Here is an 11,349-nt window from a genome sequence, read left to right as displayed (position 1 = left end):
CTATAAAAACCTGTTTCACATTTGGTGTAGTTTGGCCCTAACACATTCCTTTTATCCTAGAGCTTTCCGTACACAGGATTTAATAGAGTTAACCCTAGGAGGTGGAGCAAGTAAGCAGCCGACAGGAATCAAAAGAAAGGACTTTGAGAGAAGGGTGTTTAAGACAGCATGGAGAAGAAGGAGCTTTTTGAGCTTTGGTTCTTTAGCGCTTTAGCTCTCTAGCTCTTGGGCTTTTAGCTGCTGGCTTTTTCCTCCTGGACTATCAGCTGAGCTAGCAAGCTTTTAGCTTCGGGCTTTTGGTCTTTTCCTTTTGGGATGTGAGCTGAGTAGGAAGGTCAGCCGGGTGCTTTCTCTGTCTCTCTGAGCTAATAGGTTTTCACCTCAGCATCTGAGTCTTCATTGGTAAAATCGAATGGATAGGATTTTCATTTTTTGTAACAACAGACCCCACCTACATTCATTGTAAAATATCCTTTCTGAATTAAAAATCACCTATTACTGAGATTTTCATCCAAGAAATGGGTTCCCCTTGGCATATTCATATAGCTATGGGCTATGAGATATTGCTAAAATCCTCAACAGGACTCCTCACCCAGGTATTTAGACCTGACTTTTAATTGTATTATTGAAGTTCACAGTATTACTTTAAAGAGGAATAGACCCCATACAGGCTCATATATTTGAATACTTGGTCACTAGAGAGGCACTACTTGACAAGGATTAGGAAGTATGGCCTTGTTGGCGGAAGTGTGTCACTGGGTGTAGGGTTAGGGCTTCAGAAGCTCAAGCCAGAAGCTCTCTTCCTGCTGCCTGTGACTCCAGATGTAGAACCCTCAGCTACTCTCCAGCACCATGCCTGCCTGCACGCTTCCATGTTCCCTGCAATGATAACAATAGAGCCCCAATTAAACGCTTTTCTTTCTAAGAGTTGTCATGGTCATGACATCTCTTCACAGCAATAAAATGATGGCGAAGACAAAAGTTGGTCTTTCCTATGTAATAATTTTATATGAAATAAAAATATCAATGTTAGAAGCATCAAAATTTTCCCATAATATCAAAAGGCATGGTGTAGAGTAAGGTCCCAATGAAAGATAGTCTTCATTATAATTTATAGTTTATAATGATAAAGAAAACAAAAGAAAAAACATTAACAAGCATGTTTTTGAATCTACTGCAGATGATGCGTTGTCCATACTATTAATTAATAATGCGTTGTTAGGGGGCTAGAAAGGTGGCTCAGCAATTACAAGAATGCCCTGCTCTTACAGAGGACCTAGTTCAGTTTCCAGAACCCACAGTGAGCAAGCTCACAATCAACCACTATAACTTCAGCTCCAAGGTGACATGACCCCTGGGCCTCCTGGGAAACCTGCACACATGTGCAAATACATACAATAAAAAAATAAATTAATCTTTAAAACTTGAGTTCTTCAGATACAAGCTTTACAGAAATCAAACCTTAGGGGCTCAAAAAATAATAAATCTGGCATTAGGGGTGTTCCATATCATCCCCGTCAGGATGAGCTGAGCACTAAAGCAATACTGTCAGAAAACATGAAGACACTACTGAAAGAATTAAAAGCAGGTTTGGAGAGTTGTTTAAAAGCTCAGCTTGGGGGATGTAGAGATGATTCAGTGGTTAAGAGAAGTATGAGCCGCTGTTCCAGAGTGTACGGGCTCAATTCCCAGCATCCACACAGCAGCTCACAACCATCTGGAACACCAGTCTCTCTGTCTCTGCCTCTCTGTCTCTCTACACACAAACCAGAAACACACACACATTTGGCATTTCATCTCTTCCCTGCAGTAAACTTGGCTTTCATGAGAGAGTAAGGAGCCCTGGGGAACCTGGACAGGAGACTACACAAGAAGGTAGTGAGTTTGAGGCCAGCCTGGGCTACAGTAAAACCTTGTCTTAAAACAAACTAACCAAGAGATACTAGGTTAGTGTGATCTTAAAAAGGAACCTTTTATTCCTTAACCTCTGACTATTTGCACCCGTTTGTAACAACCAATGGTGTTACATCTCCAGCTCTTGATGGGTCTTCTCTGTCTTAACAGTTGGCCAAACAGCTGGTTTCCCTACAAGTTTCCTGGGAGAGCAGAAAGCAGTTGTGTCTTGAGCATGAAGCTGGCATGTGAATAAGAGGATGGATGCCATTTTGAATGAGACTGTCAGTTTGCTAAAAAAATAAAAATTAAAATAAAATTTAAATTTAAAAAAAGGGGGTCAAAAGTATAATACATGGCTTCCCAGCAAAGCTGAGCCCCAGATTCTTTCTTGGCTCTGATTCAAAAGGCTGAATGTGGGGCCATGAGAAGATACTACCAGCTAGGGGCCACTGAACTTCTCGTGCTAATGGCGAACAGTTATTCTCTGCTCTTGGTGCTCCATGGGGAAAGAGGCCCCTTGTAGCAGCAGTCTTGGGGCTCTGCTGTCTTCTTCATGCCCGTTCAGAGGCCTGGTACACTGGGCAATGGGATCAGAGCAGAGACAATTTGTGTGTCAGGGCTCTGCAGGGTCAGAACCAACAGGACATGGATAAAGAGAAAGAGAGATAAATTGACTCGTGTATGTCCAAGGATAGCAGACTGCTGGTGCCAAAGAACTTGAATTCTGATTCAAGGACCAGAGAAGGTTGTTCCAGCTTGAAGAGAGACAGAAAATTCACCTTTCCTCTGCTTTTTATTCTGCCCAGGCTTTTAGCTCATGAGACAGTTCCCGCCCACACGGAGGACGGATCTTCCCATTGAGTCCACTGACACAAATGTCAATCTCTCCTAAGGAACACCCTCAGAAATTCCCAGAAATAACACTCGACTAGCGATCTGCATAGCCTTCATCCAGCCACGGTGACATCTTCTCTCTTCTGTTTCTGCAGAAAGTGTGTGCAGTTAGATTCAGGTGTGCCAGCAGTTAACATGCCATCTGCAAAACCGACTTGTAGCCGCCGTACCTAAGCTGTGTTCTCCAGCTGTTCTAGCCGTACCAGAAGCCAACTGAGTCCACAGCTGGACCAGCTTCTCAGGAGGCTCAAGACTTGCTCAGAAGCAAAAGAGGATCTTTATTTATTAATTATTTCATGTATTTATTCATTAACATAAAAAGCATTAGGTTTTATTAGAGCATTTTTTCAAATAAAATTTGTTTGGGCCGTTTTTCCCAGAACGTTTCTCCTCCACGAGTCTTTTTGCTTTCATGGCACATGTCCTTTTGCTCCTCTCCCTTCTTCCTTGACACCTGTTCCCCTCTTGTATCTAGTTTCATACTTTATATGCAGCCACACATCCTTCATTTACATGTATGCAAATATCAAAGGATTTGCATAGGAGAACATGTGATTTTTGTCTTTCCAACTTTGCATCCTCTCACTTAATATAATACCTTCTGGATCTGTCCGATTTCCTGAATATTTCATAACTTCATTTTTCTTTACAGCTGGGTTAAATTCCATTTGCTTATATGCCACACTTTCAGTACACAATCATCCACTGACGAACATCTCGGCTGCTTCCATTTCCTTACCATCACGACTATAATGCAGCAGTGAGTTTAGCTGTGTAAGTTATCTCTTCGGTAGGATGAGTCTAACAATATGAGGGTCATTTTAATTTCTTAGTAAGTGCTACACGGATTTCGGTAGTCTGTGCTGGTTTACATTCTCACCAGCAGTAAATATGGCTATGCTCCCTTTTTTCTACATTTCTTCAAGAAAGCCCATGGCATTCTGGTCGTAAACGTATCTTTTTAGCTGTAAAATAAGCAAGATTCAACAATCACTGCTCTTAGAGATCTCTTAGCCAATGGAAAGAAGCAGGGAAACCTTACCGAGTGTGGGCAGAAGGCGTATTGGGGCATCAGGGGAGATTAATAGCTGAGTCAGTCGAGGAACCACAAGTCTGCCAACACCTGGTCCATGGATAGATTCTTAAAGGCTAGTTGTTTTCCAAATAATGAAAATGGAGGAAATAGTCTCAGCAGATACTAGAAAATACCCAGAGCAAAGTTGATGAAAAGTGGGTAGGGCATATGAGGAATTTGATAAAGACTGTAAGCAAATGAGATGCTAATTTCAAACACAAAGTAGGGCTGACAAGCTGTCTCAGCAGGTAAAGATGTTTGGTGCAGTAAAGGTGCTTGTTGCCTGAGGACCTGTGCTCAGTCCCCAGATGAAAACAGATGTCTGAACGATGTCCTCTGACCTCCACAAGCATGCTGTGGCACCTGCGAACTCACACTCACACTCCTCTCTCTCACACACACACATACATAAACACACACACTAAAATAAGTAAAATGCCATTTTTCCACAAGTTTGCTAAATAAACCTGTCCAGGACAGTAGCCAGGGCATCAACGTATGAAGAAACAGGTTTTCTTTTTCTGTTCTTTTTTATTTTTTTTTTACTCAAGGTTTTACTGTGAGACCAAAGCTAGCCTACAATTTACAATCTCCCGGTGTCTGTCTCCTAAGAGCTGGTATTATAAGCACATACCATCATGCCTGGCTTCTGTAGCTTTGGGCAATACTATCTAACTGTGAATAGCCATTGAAGCACTTCAAAAGCAGGAAAGTAATCAGAACAGAATTTTCACTGTGTTTGTGGAGTGCAGCCTGAAATCGGGGACACCACCACATTAATAAGCAACAGATTCTAATTGCGTCCTACAAGCTGCCGTAAGTACATGCTTCAGGGGCTACATTAAAATGCATGTAAGGGGCCAGAGAGATGGCTCAGTGGCCAGGCGTGTGCACTGCTCTTGCAGAGGATCCAGGTTTGGTTCCCAGCACCTACCTCAGGCAGTCCACGACGGCCTTTAACTCCAGCTCCAAGGGATCCAAGCCCTCCGTCCTCTACAGACACGGGCACATAACCATACAGATACACACAATTTAAAATAATAACAACAAATCCTTAAACAATGTATTTAAGGAGATGCCTCCACAGGTAAAGAATGTGTTGCATGAATTTGATGACCTAAGTTCAATCGCTAGAACCCACCTAACAGATGGACGGTGTCTTCTGCCATGCACACGTGCCCCTCCCACACACCCCACACATAATAAATAATAATAGCAAATTCAAATTGGTAAGGTCTGGGGGCATCTGAGGTTTAAGATGAGGGTGATGTACTGACGTACTTGGCACACAGGGAAGGAGTGGGTTGCTCAGCGGGCCATCCTACCCCACCGGTGGATGGGGCAGCAGCAGGAGGCAGACACAGGAGAGACTGCCAGCTCAAGGCAGGAATGCATGGGAAGCGGCAGCAGCCTAAGAAAGAGAGGATCAAGGAGAGTACTGGCAGCCTGCCAGCCCCAGGTCCTGGCTGGGGGTGAGAGCTGGCTGCACTGCTATTCTTACACCTCACAAACTCAAGTATCTCATTGCCAGAGCCCGCCAGCAGAGTCCAACAGTACCTGAGTGGGGAGTGAGGACGAATCACACTCCACACGGGATCGGCTTGAGAGGGCTGTCAGTCTGACTGAAGCAGCAGCGGGTTTATTCCAGGTTCGTTATTTATAGGCAAAGCAAAAACAAGTCACATCAACACAAAAAGAAAAAGGTGTGGAAACGCCTAACTTCTTTTCAAAAACTACTTCCCCAGGTGAAAACATAACAAAGCAGCTTAACAAGCAGCTCTCCACACCACGGTGTGAGTCCTAGTGATCCAACTCAGCTAGTCAGGCTTGGCTGAAGGTGTGTTGCTTTAGCAAGAGGCCATTTGCGTCCAGGTGCCAGAGGCTTCCGGGTTACCTGGAGCATACGGGACTATCCAGGTAAACTATAGGTTGGAAATGAAAGGCAGGCACACCTTTCCTGGATGTCTTCCAGTATCACCCTGTGAGTTCGCTATTGAGCTTCTGGGCCTGTCTCTCAGGCTGGCTCTGTCTGTAGCTGCATCCCACAGCTCTCCACATCCTGAGGCAAACTCTTGTCAACTGTTCATTTCAGCTAGCATTTTTCTCTGTCGCTGACAGTCTAGAAAAGGAGATGGCAAATGGGATTTGGGACATAGGGAGACTAAAATAGGCAGAAGACACTGAGGTAAAAACATCAAGTGGAGGCCTTGACCTATGCGCATAGCACATGGAATGTGACTAGTAGTTGATATAAAATAAACATATGCCCTTGGAATCTGAAGGGTTATAGTCACCTCAGAAGAACAGAAGGAAAGCATGTAAGAAAAACAAATGTCAAGGGCAAGATTAAAAAATACAAGTCACTAGCTGGGCATGGTGGCACATACCTTTAATCCTAGCACTTGAAAGGCATAGGCAGGGGGATTTCTGTGAGTCTGAGGCCAGACTAGTCTACCAAGAAAGTCCAGAGACAGTTAGGACTGTTACACAGAGAAACCCTGTCTCAAAACAAAACAAAATACAAGTCACTTAGGACATTAAATGATTAGGAAGCAAAGCTAAACACTTGTTATTTCCTGGAGTGTGGAAATAATCCCTTGGGTATTTGTGGTAAAAAACAGAATTGTCCTTCTTAGAATTATTTAATACTATTAAATTGTATAAATATAACTAATCTAATAAAACTAAACGTATTAATGAAGAGAAGCCTCCTCATACCAACCAGACATAACATTACATGGTTTTTACTCCAGCTGTGTGAAGCACTTGTATTCAGTGTTTCCATTTCTTCTTAGGAAAAACCAGCTATTGGTGAGCAGTGTCTATGACGCCACTGGCTTAGCTCAAGGCAGGGGGAGTAATTCCTCAGCTTAGCTAAAATTAAGAACCAGAACGCCTGAGTCACACACTGCTCCAGACCTGAGAAGCCACAGTGAGATGGGATTCCATCTGGATGATTTCCAAGCCTGTGCTCAGCACTATTTGTCTTGGAATTTTGTGTCATATGACTTAATTTATTAGCAAATGATCACTGGACTAGGACATTTGTCAAGCACGATATTCTTCGGATCACATTTGTTCTTTTTTCCCATTTACACTCAGATATTTTTTTAAATACCTATGTATACACGTATACACGGGCTTTAGTTTTTGAGACAGTATCTCACTATGCAGCCGAGGCTGGCCTTGAACTCACCATGTACCTCTGCCTCCCAAGTGCTATGAATACAGGCATACTCTACCTTACCCAGCTAAAATATTTTTTAATTAAATTTTATTTTTTTATTATTAGTTACATTGTATTAACTCTGTATCCCAGCTGTATCCTGCTCCCTTATTCCCTCCCAATCCCACTCTCCCTCCCTCTTCTCCTCCCTGCCCCTTTCCAGGTCCACTGATTGGTAGGACCTCCTCCCCTTTCAATCTGACCCTGTTTTATCAGGTATTAAAACATTTTTTTAAAGCATAGCCTCTAAAATGTATGTCATTTTCAGCATGCCATTCCTCTAGCGCGCACACACACACACACACACACACACACACACACAGAAATACATGCACTTTCACCTGCCCATACACATACACAAAGCACACACACGCACATGTAGACACAAACACACATACATAAAAATTCAACACACAATCACGTGTACAAGCACACATGTATAAAACAAGCTCTCTAAGGCACACACGCAGGCACACTATAGGGAACGGGTCATAAAAGACAATTAAAGCTTAGACACTTGCGTTGATTGTAATATCCAGAATGGTCAAAGATGGCTAACACTGGACATCTGGGGGGACAGTGGGTCAGCTGATGATGGCTGACACTGGGAGTCCAGAGCCTGGGGTAAGCAGTGACGTGATCTGTCACGTAGCTATTTCTGGGAAAACGCCACTTCTGTGTGATTTCACTTAATTACGGCATTGAGATCAAAGGCTTCAAGTGTCTGTCTGTAGGTCTGTGTGCCTAATTCTGTGCAGCCTCCGTGTGCTGATGTGTTCTGGGTGCCTGCCAGCACCTACCTGAGTAAAGCAGGTCACGTCTGCCTGTGGTCCTCACATATTTTATCTCCCAGACTCCTGAACGTTCTCCTTTTCTGGTTTTGGAGCTCAGAGCCAACACACACACATAAACACATACACAAGTACATACACACACATGCAAACACATATGCATTATGCTCATGCACACAAGTAACCATACACATGCACACATGTACACATATGAGCACAAGCATACATGCATACACACATAAGCATATCCACAAATGTGCATTCACATATATGCAAACATACACATATGAACACACAAATGGGTATAACCCCACATGAATACACATGGACATAAGCACTCATGATCACAATTATGCACCCAAGCATGTACACACATATACACAAAACATGCCCAATATACCCACATGCACACACACAAATACACACACACATGCTCATATATACACATACATGAAAGTGTGAACACACAAACACATGCTTCTAAAAGTGTTAGCATATGGTAAATCATAAGAAAAGGACAGATATGAACATACAATCAAAGTAATTTCTCACAGTGTTCTAAGAACCCTGCAAAACTCATAATTTGAATACAAAAGATCCAATAGCCCGGTGGTGTACACTGTAATCCTAGTGCTTTTGTTCTGGAGACAGGAGGATCAGGAGTTCAAGGCCATCCTGGCTACCTAGTGAGTTTGAGGCCAGTCTGGGTTACATAAAACCCTGTCTCAAAAAGCAAATAAACAGAATCTCATCATACACAGAAGGTGAGGGGGTAAGGAACCAAAAGGCATTTTGATGAGAGGCTAAGCCACAGGAATGCACTCAGAATTAGCAGAAAGGTGAGTAGTTCCAAGTTAGCTGAAGCATGAAGTGCAAGCTGGGAGAGATACAGGCACTGAGCCAGAACTGGAAGGTGGGGCTAGTTATGAAAAGTCTTGACACTAACTAAAAGGCAAACAGACAAGAACAATGTATTTTAAAGGAGGAAATAGCGTGGCCAGGCTTACGGTTAAGAAAATGCAAATGGGGGCTGGAGAGATGGCTCAGCGGTTAAGAGCACTGGCTGCTCTTCCAGAGGTCCTGAGTTCAATTCCCAGCAACCATATGGTGCCTCATAACCATCTATAATGAGATCTGGTGCCCTCTTCTGGCATGCAAGTGTACATGCAGATAGAACACTGTATACATAATATATAAATAAATCTTTAAAAAAAGGAATGCAAATGGACTGCAGAGACGGCGATGAAGAGCACTTGATGCTCTTGCAGAGGACCCAACTTCAGCTCCCAGCACTGACATTAAGTAGCTCGCAAGTGCATGTAACTGCAGTCAAGATGTGGTGCCCTCTTCGACCTCCATGTGCATGCGCACACAGACGCACACTCATACACAAATACATGTTAAATATTTTTTAAGTCACACAGCAGTGTGAAAAGAAAATATAAAACTGGCAGCAGTGGGGCCTTGAAAGCACCTGACAAAAAGGAGGGTTCAATGGCTGAAGTGTTTGCATCGGAGCCGGCAGGATGGACTGTGAAGAAATGGGGATTCTACCTAGCAGTGGTGGAAACACAACATGGAGGCTGAGGAGATGGCTCAGCGGTTAAAGCATGTATGCTGTAAGCAAAAGGACTGGACTTGGGATCCCCAGGACCCACATAAATGATGGGTGGGTGTGGCAGCTCACCTCTAATTCCAGGCACAAAAGGCAGAGGCAAGGGATCCCCCCAGCAAGCTGGCTTAATTAGACCAGCCATATTAGCAAGCTCTGCTGGGATTGACCGAGACCCTCCTCAAAGACTAAGGTTGCAGAGTGGTTGAGAGTATCACTGGGAAGCTATGTGAACCTGCTTCAACCATAGAATAAAATGAGTACTAGCTGCTACACTCGGAGACTTAGACCACTCCTCAGAAGGCTAAATGGCGGGAAACTGTTTGAATAGTTGCTATTACAGTTAAAACTGTCAGGGGTCCCAGGAAGCTTGTGAGTCAATGTTGAACTTAGAGCAAGAGTTCAATAGTTCTAAGTGTGGTTCCAGGCAAGCAGCAGCTCTATATACCCATGAACACATTAGAAGTGCAGTCTCCAGCCAAATGCTGAACAGAGAGCAAGGAGTCTCATGAAAGATTGGGGTCCTGGTGAGGACAGGCACTCCACAAGAAAGCTAAAAGCCAACAAATCTGGGCCTAGGGGGCCTGCATGGGCTGATGAACCAACCAAGGACGAGCATGGAGAGGACCCAGCCCCCCTGATCAAATGTAGCCCATGGGCAGCTCAGTCTCCATGTAGGTCACCCAGTAAGAGGACCAGGGGCTGTCTCTAACAGGAACTCTGTTGCTTGCTCTTCAATTACTATCCCCACGCCCAGCCCCTGGATGAGGCAGCTTTGCCAGGCCACAGAGGAAGAGGATACAGGCAGTCCTGAAGAGGCTTAACAGTCTGGAGTCAGTTGGTAAGGGAGGAGGGCTCCCCCTTTCTGAGGAACAGGGGATGGCAATGGGGGGAAAAGGGAAGAAGGGTGGAAGATGGAGCCTAAGAAGGGGGCTATGATTGGGATGTAAAATGAATAAATTAAAAAACAAACAAACAAACAAGTGCAGTCTCCAATTTCACACAGGCCTAGTCAGAGCCCAAAAGTGGAGCAAAGCAACTGTACTCTAGAAAGCTCTCCTGAGCTGATTCTGTTGTGTGGTCTGAAAACTGATTTCAACACACATAATCTCTAGTCAGTTCTTGAAGTCCCTTAAGATGTCTCTCCTAGCTTTCCCTGTAATTCAGCACTCATATAATTGTTTCATTTAAAAACAAGAGGTGCCAGTGTCCCCCCTAAACAATAGGAAATCTGCTCAGTCTCTTGAGATGTTGAATCTCAGAACATTAGACATGATCTGATATGCTCTTATGAACGGCTGTTCATTATTACTCTCACGCCATTTCCTTCACTCCTCACAAATCACTATCAAATTAACATCGCTTGATTAAAGCCATCCAATCTAGTAAAACACATGACTAGCATATAAATCTCCCAACTGTGAAGTCTGTTGAACGAGGTTATTTCTGCAATACCATGAACATTTTTCCTGAAACTAGGAAATTACATTTCAGTACTGTTAATCTGACTCATTACTTACAAATACGGATTCTTCTTTTGGGCCATTTATTTAGTGGCATGTGTGTGCATGCCTTTGCATACATGCATCAAAGAACAGCGTGTGGGGTCTGCTTTCCATCATATGATTTCCAGAAGAAGATGTCTTTCACTTCATCTTATGTGAGTGTGGCTTGAGTGTACACACATGCACACACGTGTTCATGTTACTCACAGAGGCCAGGAGAGGGCAGCATATACCCTGGAACTGGAGTTACAGACAGTTATGAGCTGTTGTATGGGTGCTGGAAACCAAATCTGTGTCCTGTAAACGAGCAGCAAATGCTAACCACTGAACCATCTGTCCAGTCCTGCGAA

This window comes from Psammomys obesus, unplaced genomic scaffold, assembly GCF_907164565.1.
Source record: "Psammomys obesus unplaced genomic scaffold, mPsaObe1.curated_primary_1811, whole genome shotgun sequence".
Taxonomy (NCBI): domain Eukaryota; kingdom Metazoa; phylum Chordata; class Mammalia; order Rodentia; family Muridae; genus Psammomys; species Psammomys obesus.
The sequence above is the reverse complement of the archived record's forward strand: the minus strand, read 5'-3'. Positions refer to the sequence as shown.